Source organism: Aethalodelphis obliquidens, unplaced genomic scaffold, assembly GCF_003676395.1.
Source record: "Aethalodelphis obliquidens isolate GAN/ISIS:26980383/991018 unplaced genomic scaffold, ASM367639v1 scaffold12, whole genome shotgun sequence".
Classification (NCBI taxonomy): Eukaryota; Metazoa; Chordata; class Mammalia; order Artiodactyla; family Delphinidae; genus Aethalodelphis; species Aethalodelphis obliquidens.
Genome location: NW_020837956.1, coordinates 34,793,076 through 34,805,501, shown reverse-complemented (window position 1 = coordinate 34,805,501; position 12,426 = coordinate 34,793,076). Strand labels below are relative to the sequence as shown.

The following is a 12,426-nucleotide window of genomic DNA, read 5'->3' as shown; positions in this document are numbered from 1 at the left end:
CCCCCCCCCCCCCCCCCCCCCCCCCCCCCCCCCCCCGACGTCACAGCCTTCCTCTCGGGGTTCCCTCAGCCCGGTTTCCCGGAGGATGAAGTTCGTGTATAAGGAGGAGCATCCTTTCGCGAAGCGGCGCTCTGAGGGCGAGAAGATCCGAAAGAAATACCCGGACCGGTTCCCGGTGATCGTTGAAAAGGCTCCCAGAGCTCGGATAGGAGACCTGGACAAAAGGAAATGCCTGCTGCCTTCTGAGCTTACAGTTGGTCAGTTCTACTTCTTGATCCAGAAGCGAATTCATCTCCGAGCTGAGGATGCCTTGTTTTTCTTTGTCAACAATGTCATTCCACCCACGAGTGCCGGGATGGGTCAGCTATACCAGGAACACCATGAAGAAGACTTCTTTCTATATGTTGCCTCCAGTGATGAAAGTGTCTACGGTCTGTGCAGTTGCTGTCCCTAAGGTGTGTGTGGGGTCCCATTCTACAAAGAGAGAGGGGGCCCTCTTTCCTTGACCTACTCCTCCTTGAGGGTCATACACCACCTCCCGTCTTCAGGACCTGCACTTCCTAATGTTTGAGACTCTCCTCCAGCTCCTCGTAACACAAGGGTTAATGGGGGAGATGGCCTCTAGTACCTCTCCTTTCTCCATTCTTCCCCTTTCTTTACCACCTTTCCCATTCTGCTTTAGACTTCTTGATTGTCAATCTCTTTCACATCCAGTGATTGTTTTGGTTTCTCTTCCCTTTCTAACTGCCCAAGGGGCTCAGAACCCCAACAATCCCTTCTTTTCACTCCCTTCTCTTTTGGGGGTAGATGGAAGGGACTGAAATTGTGGGAGGAAGGTAGGAGGCACTTTAATAAAGAGGAAACCACCAAGCAAAAAATAAATAAATAAGTTTTCGAATAACCAAATCAATATGCTTTTGAATTTAAATTAATTAAAATTAAGTAAGATTAAAAATCAAGTTCCTCAGTTACACGAGCCATATTTCAAGCGCTCAGTATCCACACGTGGTTAGCAGCTACCATACTGGAGAGCATAGGTCTAGAGCAAGCTCGTCACAGAAGAGATTTCCACTGGGCAGTGAAGATCTAGAAGCTCAATAAACTCTTTCTGAACATTGTTGAATTGGGAAGATTAATGTTATCAGCAACAAATTAGAGGAAAGACTAGGCAACGAGTATTTAAGCCTACGTTTTGATTTGATCCCAGATGAAATGATGATGATGATAATGATGATGATAATGACATTTTATTCAATGCTAATTCTGTGCCCAGATCTCTACTAAGCACTTTGTACCCCTCTGGTGTAATTTCATCATCCCCATTCCACAGATGAGGTACAGATAGACGAAGTCACTTGTTTAAAGACAGGTATCTAAGAAATGAACATTGTGAGCCTACACGACCAGACAGTCTGCCTGTAGAGCCTGCATCCTCACTTAATTTACTCTTCTGCCCCTCAGAGATTAATATCTCTTTAAGACTTATCCTAAATAAGATGGCAGAGTCCTTGAAGCAAAGACCATACTGCATGCTCCTCTTTCTTCAGTGACCTCCTCATTCCCCAGTTCAAGACCTTTGCTCCAGCTTTTCCTGTAGTGTCTTCTTTCTTCACCTTCACTTGTCAGAATCTGAACCATTGGTCCATAGTTGCTTCAGGAACAGCATCCTCCAGAGATGCTGTCTCAAACTTCCAGTGGAAACATTCTTGTCTTAAGGTACTTTATAGGTAACTACATTTCTTAGGGCATAAGAGTCCTTTTCTCTTTTGCATTCTGGCTACTCTGCATGCATATTTTGTCTCCACAAGTTGGCATTATGTTCCTTGAAGGCAGTTCCTGTTTTGTCGGGATTACTGTCCCCATTTTCCAAAATACCTTCTGCAGCCTTAGATGTCTGTAGCGTTAATAATTCCATATTGTTCATACAGTTCCCATCCCACGTGCCTGCTTTTTTTTTCCTTATATGTGGAATCTTTTTTTTTTTTTAACATCTTTATTGGAGTGTAATTGCTTGACAATGGTGTGTCAGTTTCTGCTTTATAACAAAGTGAATCAGCTATACATATACATACATCCCCATATCCCCTCCCTCTGCGTCTCCCTCCCACCCTCCCTATCCCATCCCTCTAGGTGGCCACAAAGCACTGAGCTGATCTCCCTGTGCTATGCAGCTGCTTCCCACTAGCTATCTATTTTACATTTGGTAGTGTACATATGTCCATGCCACTCTCTCACTCTGTCCCAGCTTAGCCTTCCTCCTCCCCGTGTCCTCAAGTCAATTCTGTACGTCTGTGTCTTATTCCTGTCCTGCCCCTAGGTTCTTCAGAACCTTTTTTTTTTTTTTTTTAGATTCTATATATATGTGTTAGCAAATGGTGTTTGTTTTTCTCTTCCTGACTTGCTTCATTCACTCTGTATGACAGACTCTAGGTCCATCCACCTCACTACATATAACTCAATTCCATTTCTTTTTATGGCTGAGTAATATTCCATTGTGTATATGTGTGCCACATCTTCTTTATCCATTCATCTGCCGATGGACATTTAGGTTGCTTCCATGTCCTGGCCATTGTAAATGGAGCTGCAATGAACATTGTGATACATGACTCGTTTTGAATTATGGTTTTCTCAGGGTATATTCCCAGGAGTGAGATTGCTGGGTCATATGGTAGTTGTATTTGTAGTTTTTTAAGGAACCTCCATACTGTTCTCCATAGTGGCTGTATCAATTTACATTCCCACCAACAGTGCAAGAGGGTTCCCTTTTCTCTACACCCTCTCCAGCATTTATTGTTTGTAGATTTTTTGATGGTGACCATTCTGACTGGTGTGAGGTGATACCTCATTGTAGTTTTGATTTGCATTTCTCTAATGATTAGTGATGTTGAGCATCCTTTCATGTGCTTGTTGGCAATCTGTATATCTTCTTTGGAGAAATGTTTGTTTAGGTCTTCTGCCCGTTTTTGTATTGGGTTGTTTGTTTTTTTGATATTGAGCTGAATGAGCTGCTTGTAAATTTTGGAGATTAATCCTTTGTCAGTTGCTTCAGTTACAAATATTTTCTCCCATTCTGAGGGTTGTCTTTTCGTCTTGTTTATGGTTTCCCTTGCTGTGCAAAAGCTTTGAAGTTTCATTAGGTCCCATTTTTTTGTTTTTGTTTTAATTTCCATTTCTCTAGGAGGTGGGTCAAAAAGGATTTTGCTGTGATTTATGTCATAGAGTGTTCTGCCTATGTTTTCCTCTAAGAGTTTGATAGTGTCTGGCTTACATTTAGGTCTTTAATCCATTTTGAGTTTATTTTTGTGTATGGTGTTAGGTAGTGTTCTAATTTCATTCTTTTACATGTAGCTGTCCAGTTTTCCCAGCACCACTTATTGAAAAGGCTGTCTTTGCTCCATTGTATATTCTTGCCTCCTTTATCAAAAATAAGGTGACCATATGTGCGTGGGTTTACCTCTGGGCTTTCTATCCTGTTCCATTGATCTATATTTCTCTTTTTGTGCCAGTACCATAATGTCTTGATTACTGTAGCTTTGTAGTATAGTCTGAAGTCCAGGAGCCTGATTCTTCCAGCTCCATTTTTCTTTCTCAAGATTGCTTTGGCCATTTGGGGTCTTTTGTGTTTCCATACAAATTGTGAAATTTTTTGTTCTAGTTCTGTGAAAATTGCCGTTGGTAGTTTGATAGGGATTGCATTGAATCTGTAGATTGCTTTGGGTAGTATAGTCATTTTCACAATGTTGATTCTTCCAATCCAAGAATATGGTATATCTCCCCATCTGTTTGTATCATCTTTAATTTCTTTCATCAGTGTCTTATAGTTTTCTGCATACAGGTCTTTTGTCTCCTTAGGTAGATTTATTCCTAGGTATTTTATTCTTTTTGTTGCAGTGGTAAATGGGAGTGTTACCTTAATTTCCCTTTCAGATTTTTCATCATTAGTGTATAGGAATGCAAGAGATTTCTGTGCATTAATTTTGTATCCTGCTACTATACCAAATTCATTGATTAGCTCTAGTGTTTTCTGTTAGCATCTTTAGGATTCTCTATGTATAGTATGTCATCTGCAAAGAGTGACAGCTTTACTTTTTCTTTTCTGATTTGGATTCCTGTTCTTTCTTTTTCTTCTCTGATTGCTGTGGCTAAAACTTCCAAAACTATGTTGAATAATAGTGGTGAGAGTGGACAACTTTGTCTTGTTCCTGATCTTAGTGGAAATGGTTTCTGTTTTCCACCATTGAGAATGATCTTGGCTGTGTGTTTGTCATATGTGACCTTTATTATGTTGAGGTACATTCCCTCTATGCCTACGTTCTGGAGGGTTTTTATCATAAATGGGTGTTGAATTTTGTCAAAAGCTTTGTCTGCATCTATTGAGATGATCATATGGTTTTTCTCCTTCAATTTGTTAATATGGTTTATCACATTGATAGATTTGTGTATACTGAAGAATCCTTGCATTCCTGGGATAAACCCCACTTGATCATGTTGTATGATCCTTTTAATGTGCTGTTGGAGTCTGTTTGCTTGTATTTTGTTGAGGATTTTTGCATCTATGTTCATCAGTGATATTGGCCTGTAGTTTTCTTTCTTTGTGACATCTTTGTCTGGTTTTGGTATCAGGGTGATTGTGGCCTCATAGGATGAGTTTGAGAGTGTTTTTCCATCTGCTATATTTTGGTAGAGTTTGAGAAGGATAGGTGTTAGCTCTTCTCTAAATGTTTGATAGAATTTGCCGGTGAAGCCATCTGGTCCTGGGCTTTTGTTTGTTGGAAGATTTTTAATCACAGTCTCAGTTTCAGTGCTTGTGTTTGGTCTGTTTATATTTTCTATTTCTTTGTGGTTCAGTCTCAGAAGGTTGTGCTTTTCTAAGAATTTGTCCATTTCTTCTGGGTTGTCCATTTTATTGGCATATAATTGTTTGTAATAATCTCTCATGATCCTTTGTATTTCTGCAGTGTCAGTTGTTACTTCTTTTTCATTTCTAATTCTATTGATTTGAGTCTTCTCCCTTTTTTTCTTGATGAGTCTGGCTAATGGTCTATCAATTTAGTTTTTCTTCTCAAAAAACCAGCTTTTAGCTTTATTGATTTTTGCTATTGTTTCCTTCATTTCTTTTTCATTTATTTCTGATCTGATCTTTATGATTTCTTTCCTTCTCCTAACTTTGGGCGTTTTTTGTTCTTCTTTCTCTAATTGCTTTACGTGAAAGGTTAGGTTGTTTATTTGAGATGTTTCTTGTTTCTTGAGGTAGGATTGTATCGCTATAAACTTCCCTCTTAGAACTGCTTTTGCTGCATCCCACTGGTTTTGGGTCATCGTGTTTTCATTGTCATTTGTTTCTAGGTATTTTTTTATTTCTTCAGTGATCTCTTGGTTATTAAGCAGTGTATTGTTTAGCCTCCATGTGTTTGTATTTTTTACAGATTTTTTCCTGTAATCGATATCTAGTCTCATATTGTTGTGATCGGAAAAGATACTTGATACGATTTTAATTTTCTTAAGTTTACCAAGGCTTGATTTGTGACCCAAGATATGATCTACCCTGGAGAATGTTCCATGAGCACTTTAGAAGAAAGTGTATTCTATTGCTTTTGGATGGAATGTCCTATAAATATCGATTAAGTCCATCTTGTTTAATGTAACATTTAATGCTTGTGTTTCCTTATGTATTTTCATTTTGGATGATCTTTCCATTGGTGAAAGTGGGATGTTAAAGTCCCCTACTATGATTGTGTTACTGTTGATTTCCCTTTTTATGGCTGTTAGCATTTGCCTTATGTATTGAGGTGCTCCTATGTTGGGTGCATAAATATTTATAATTGTTATATCTTCTTCTTGGATTGATCACTTGATCATTATGTAGTGTCCTTCTTTGTTTCTTGTAATAGTCTTTATTTTAAAGTCTATTTTGTATGATATGAGAATTGCTACTCCAGCTTTCTTTCGATTTCGATTTGCATGGAATATGTTTTTGCATCCCCTCACTTTCAATCTGTATGTGTCCCTAGGTCTGAAATGGGTCTCTTGTAGACAGCATATATACAGGTCTTGTTTTTGTATCCATTTAGCCACTCTATGTCTTTTGCTTATAGCATTTAATCCATTTACATCTAAGGTAATAATTGATATGTATGTTCGTATTACCATTTTCTTAATTGTTTTGGGTTTCTTATTGTAGGTCTTTTCCTTCTTTTGTGTTTTCTGCCTAGAGAAGTTCCTTTAGCATTTGTTGTAAAGCTGGTTTGGTGGTGCTGAATTCTCTTAGCTTTTGGTTGACTGTAAAGGTTTTAATTTCTCCATCAAATCTGAATAAGATCCTTGCTGGGTAGAGTAATCTTTGTTGTAGGTTTTTCCCTTTCATCACTTTAAATATATCCTGCCACTCCCTTCTGGCTTGCACAGTTCCTGCTGAAAGAGTAGCTGTTAACCTTATGGGGATTCCCTTGTATGTTATTTGTTGTTTTTCCCTTGTTACTTTTAATATTTTTTCTTTGTATTTAATTTTTGATAGTTTGATTAATATGTGTCTTGTCATGTTTCTCCTTGGATTTATCCTGTATGGGACTCTCTGTGCTTCCTGGACTTGACTATTTCCTTTCCCATATTAGGGAAGTTTTTGACTATAATCTCTTCAAATATTTTCTCAATCCCTTTCTTTTTCTCTTCTTCTTCTGGGACCCCTCTAATTCGAATGTTGGTGTGTTTAATGTTGTCCCAGTGGTCTCTGAGACTGTCCTCAATTCTTTTCTTTATTCTGCTCTGCAGTAGTTATTTCCACTATTTTATCTTCCAGGTCACTTATCCGTTCTTCTGCCTCAGTTATTCTGCTATTGATTCCTTCTAGAGAATTTTTAATTTCATTTATTATGTTGTTCATCATGGTTTGTTTGCTGTTTAGTTCTTCTGAGTCCTTGTTAAATATTTCTTGTACTTTCTCCATTCCATTTCCAAGATTTTGGATCATCTTTACTACCATTACTCTGAATTATTTTTCAGGTAGACTGCCTATTTCCTCTTCATTTGTTTGGTCTAGTGGGTTTTCACCTTGCTCCTTCATCTGCTGTGTGTTTCTCTGTCTTCTCATTTTGCTTAACTTACTGTGTTTGGGGTCTCCTTTTTGCAGCCTGCAGTTTTGTAGTTCCTGTTGTTTTTGGTGTTTGACTCTGGTGGCTAAGGTTGACTCAGTGGTTTGTGTAGGCTTCCTGATGGAAGGGACTAGTGCCTGTGTTCTGGTGGATGAGGCTGGATCTTGTCTTTCTGGTGGGCAGGACTGCGTCCGGTGGTGTGTTTTGGGGAGTCTGTGACCTTATTATGATTTTAGGCAGCCTCTCTGCTAATGGGTGGGGTTGTGTTCCTGTCTTGCTAGTTGTTTGGCATAAGGTGTCCAGCACTGTAGCTTGCTGGTCATTGAGTGGAGCTGTGTCTTAGCGTTGAGATGGAGATCTCTGGGAGAGCTTTTGCCATTTGATATTATGTGGAGCAGGGAGGTCTCTGGTGGACCAATGTCCTGAACTCAGCTTTCCCACCTCAGGGGTACAAGCCTGACACCCATCCAGAGCACCAAGACCCTGTCAGCCACACAGCTCAGAAGAAAAGGGGGGAAAAAAAGAAAGGAAGAAAAAAATAAAATAATTAAAATAAAAAATTATTTAGGGGCTTCCCTGGTGGCGCAGCAGTTGAGAGTTTGCCTGCCGATGCAGGGGATGCAGGTTCGTGCCCCAGTCTGGGAAGATCCCACATGCCACGGAGCGGCTGGGCCCATGAGCCATGGCTGCTGAGCCTGCGCGTCCGGAGCCTGTGCTCCGCAACGGGAGAGGCCACAACAGTGAGAGGCCCGCGTACCGCAAAAAAAAAAAAAAAAATATTTAAAAAGTATTTTAAAAAAAGGAAAAAAGAGAAAGAGCAACCAAAGCAAGAAACAAATCCACCAATGATAACAAGCGCTAAAAACTACTTAAAAAGCAAACAAACAAGAAAAAACACGGACAGACGGAACCCTAGGACAAATGGTAAAAGCAAAGCTATACAGACAAAATCACACAGAGAAGCATACACATACACACTCACAAAAAGAGAAAAAGGAAAAAAAATATATCTTTTGGGAAGTCTGAGGTCTTCTGTCAGAATTCAGTAGGGGTTCTGTAGGAGTTGTTGTACATGTAGATGTATTTCTGATGTACCTGTGGGGAGGAAGGTGATCTCCACGTCTTACTCCTCTGCCATCTTGAAGGTCTCCTCCATGTGCCTGCTTTTGAAGAAAGTTTATTTATTTTGTCTGTGATGTCTTAGAAAACTCTTACTTATGGTAGCCTAAAAATTGGGAGATTCTGTCATTGAGTCTGTGTGTCAGTCTCTTGACATCATTCTTAGAGGGTAACATATACACTGCTGAAGTCAAAAAGGTGTATCTCAAATGAGTCCATGGACCACATCTCCAAACAAACCCTAGTGAAATATTCTAATTGTTGATGATCTCATAAGCCTTCTTATGTCCACTTGCCTGGACAATGATGCTTCTTTTAGGTTATTTCCATGGCACAATCTGGGATTCTGAGAGAAGAGATGGGGAATGGTTAATTTGACTTAACTGTAGCCATAGTGATCACAACTGAGGGCAGGAGACAGTGAAGAGAGCATGGAGATGAAAATGGGGAGACTCGACTGTTGGTTTCCAGTTTTCCTGCTATTCTTCCTCTCCAGGGCCCAGGTTTCCCACCTATAAAGTTAAGGGTTTAAATTGAGATTTCTTGGTCCTACTGCTCTAAGATGACACAGCATCTTCCATTCACTATTTTAGGGGCCTTGGGTGACCTCAGGTGTGCTCATCTGTCACATATCTGAAAATAAAGTCATTACCTGTGAGGCCAGTGTACCATACCTGGGCCATTCTCAGACCCTCATCACCTCTCACTGGGTCTGGGACAACTGTCTCCACACTGGTCTTTCTGCCCAGAAAATTCACTCCAACTCCATTCTCTATGCAGCAGCCAGAGTGACTTAAACCAGCGGTCCCCAACCTTTTTGGCACAAGGGACCCATTTCATAGAAGACAATTTTTCCATGGAAGGCAGGGTGGGGGAGGGCAGGGAAGATGGTTCAGGCAGTAATGCGAGCGATGGGAGGTGATGGGGAGCAGCAGATGAAGCTTTGCTCACTCGCCTGCCACTCACCTCTTGCTGTGCGGCCAGTTTCCTAACTGGCTGCAGGCTGGTACCAGTCCATGGCCTGGGGGATGGGGATCCCTGACTTAAAGCACAAAAATGATCACATCACTTTTCTGTGTAAACAGCTTCAGTGCTCCTCTCACTGCTCCAAGCTGGGGGCACTTTTGGCCCCTCCTTCAGTTGTCCCCTGAGTGCTGAATCCCACAGTCTTTGGGGACCCCTGGGACCTTCCTCACCATGCACAATGCTCTTACCTCCCCTCTGTGAACTCAGGCCTCCTTTCCTGTCACTGAAATTCCTTTTCCTCACACTCAGAGTTATCTGAAGCACAGACCTTAGTTTCTAAGAAGTGCCATTCCTCATGTTTCATCTCCCTGCAGCCCCAGGACTCGCCTACCTGAAGGTCATCTAGACCCATCTAGACTCTGCTCTTCGTGCTTTCAGGTTTTAATGGCCCCAGCTGCCCAGGAGGCTCTCAGACTCATTAGGATCAAATCCAGTGAAGCCTTCCAGGTTTAGGCTGATTTTCTTCACCAATCAATGTGTAGATATTATTCTCCTGTTGTTCAGAGACGAGACAGAAGCATTTAACTCATTTTTCCAGGTTACAGGGACTTAAGTCTGTCAAACACCAAATTATTCAACAACAATTTCTGTATATGTGACATATGAAGAGAAGGATTTGATCACCTCTGAGGCTTTTCCACTCAAAATGGCATCCCTTTGAAGAGTCTGGAGAAGAATATATTTTCCTTTAAAAAGTAATACTTCCTACAACTGAAGGTGAATCCTGTAAGCATATGAGAGAAGCTGTACTGGACCAAGAAATCATGTGCCCCTTTGGGTTCCCTTGACTGTCCTTCCTTCTAAAGCACCACCCACCTCCCAGACTTCACTTATGGGCACAGCCCTAGGCAGTGGAACCCCTGAGCCTGCCTGGCCCATATGGCCACACACTTAGCCCATCTGCAGCGAGATGCCTGTCTACTTCCAGACATGGACGAAGTACCCCACAAAGGGCTGAGATCTGATACTTGAGTTGCTGCTGAAGGGCCCAATGCAACCTGGAATCTTGGAGGTGTTAACTCTTCATGGCATGGACAGATCGACGGAAAGAGGAGATGGGATGTTCCTAGGTTGATACATCCCCTTCTTTCCTTTCCCCCCTGTTCTACTCCAAAATGCAGATTTGTGTTGCAGCCTTCCTGACAAGTCCTGTGTGCCTGGGGAACACAAGTTTGGAGCTGCCTGCTGTATCTTCAGGGTTCATGGTGAAGCAGAATCATGGTAACTTCAACCTGGCTTCCCATGTTTCTTTACCCTGCCTTTCCTTCATTCTCTCTACCCTGGGTGTGCACCTCCCAAATAAAGTCTTAGGTTTGTTTTCTAGATGACTCAGGCTAAGACAGAAGCCCAATATGAAAGGGACTTATTATTATTATATTTTGTTTTTATACAATTTTTAAAGGTTACTTTTCATTTACAGTCACTACAAAATATTGGCTATATTTCCCCGTGCTGTATAATACATACCTATAGCCTATCTTATACCCAAGAGCTTGTACCTCCTACTCTCTTGCTCCTATGGTGCCCCTCCTGTCATGACTCTCTCCACTGGTAACCACTAATTTGTTCTCTATATTTGTGAGTCTGCTTCTTTTTTTTTATTATATTCACCGGTTTGTTGTGTATTTTAGATTCCACATATAAGTGATATCATACAGTATTTGTCTTCCCCTGACTCATTTCTCTTAGCATAATGCCCTGCAAGTCCATCCATGTTGCTGCAAATGGCAAAATTTCATTCTTTTTTAAAAGAAAGGTGCTTATTATGTTTATACCTTGCTGCATCATTGCATTATGAAATTGAGATTCAACACAATAGACATTCCAAGGAGTGCCACGCTCACGGCAAGACCGAACGAGGAACACGGCACTCGAGATTTCAAGGCAAATACTTTTTATGTCATAATAAAAATGATTAGCTTCAGACATTACAAAAAAAGGTGACTCATAAAACATGTATTGATGCTGCATTTGAGAACAGCTGCAGTCTGTGTGCAGGAATACACAAAAAAGATTATCTGCCGAAAATCAATCTTTGCAGTTTTGGAAAAAGAGAGAAGACGGAAATAACTCTTTGTGGAGATGACTGACATGTTCTGGCCAGGCATTCTTTGTTAACAGAACAGCTGAGAATTAGACAAATTGGAGCTGGAAAGCACTCCTGTCATAATGTGGTTGATGGGTCTGTGGAAAGGAAGTAACCACACCTGCAGGATGTGTTCACTGCTTTCCTGAGCTCTTTTTAAATAATCCAAGCTGTGAAGCTTGCCCTGGGAAGCTCATCTCCAAAGTGGGCAAAATGTTCCATGTGAGAAATCAGGCAGAGTGGTGGAGAGGGGCTTCACTGAAAGCCTCATGGTGGATTGTTCATTCATTCATTCATTCATTCATTGAATCCAGGACTGTCCAAGAGAACTTTCTGTTATGATGGATGTATCCCAGAAATACACTTATTGATACTGCCGTCACTAGACACTAGTGAGCACTTGAAATAAGGCTAGTGTGACTAGGAGCTGAATTTTTAATTTTATCTAATTTAAATTAATTTAAATTTAAACCACATGTGGCTAGTGACTACCCTATCAGGTAGCTCAGCTATGCATTCATCCAATTAAAAATATTTCCTGAATATCTATTAAGGGTCTTAGAAGTTGCTTGATCTGTTTCTTTGGAGGATAGCGGATACTATATAGTTTTTTTAAAAATGATAAAAAATGTGCTCACCTACTACGACAGTATTCACAAGTATTCAGAATAAAATGAGAATTAAATTTAGTAATACACACGTACAATTTAACGAGAATAGATACACATGTACCTGATGATGGAATAGTTTTATAATAGGGAAGACCAAATCTGACTCCACATTAGATCTATTTCTTTTACTTTAACCTTTGTATTCTATTGCTTTTGCTACAAGTTAAGAACGTTGCCTATAGCCTGAAATATACAGGAGAGCCCATTGTTAAGGGTATAACACTTTTCTATTCATATAGAGATAAGAAGTTGCAGAACAGAGAATAGCATTTGTCTTGTTGGAGGTTTACAGGAACATCATGACCTGAGCTAAGTGGAGAGCTGCAAGAGCAAAGGATTCTGCCACCAAGAAGTGTGCAACAACCAGCCACATCCCCTTCCCCTTTTAGTATAAAAGAAACCTGAATTCTAACTCAGGGAAGGTGGTTCTTTGGGA

General features: G+C 40.6%; 1 pseudogene; it reads left to right on the top strand.

The window, feature by feature from the left end:
• Positions 1-85: 85 nt before the first annotated feature.
• On the top strand, positions 86-454 carry LOC113624201 (gamma-aminobutyric acid receptor-associated protein pseudogene; annotated as a pseudogene).
• The last annotated feature ends 11,972 nt before the right edge of the window (positions 455-12,426 follow it).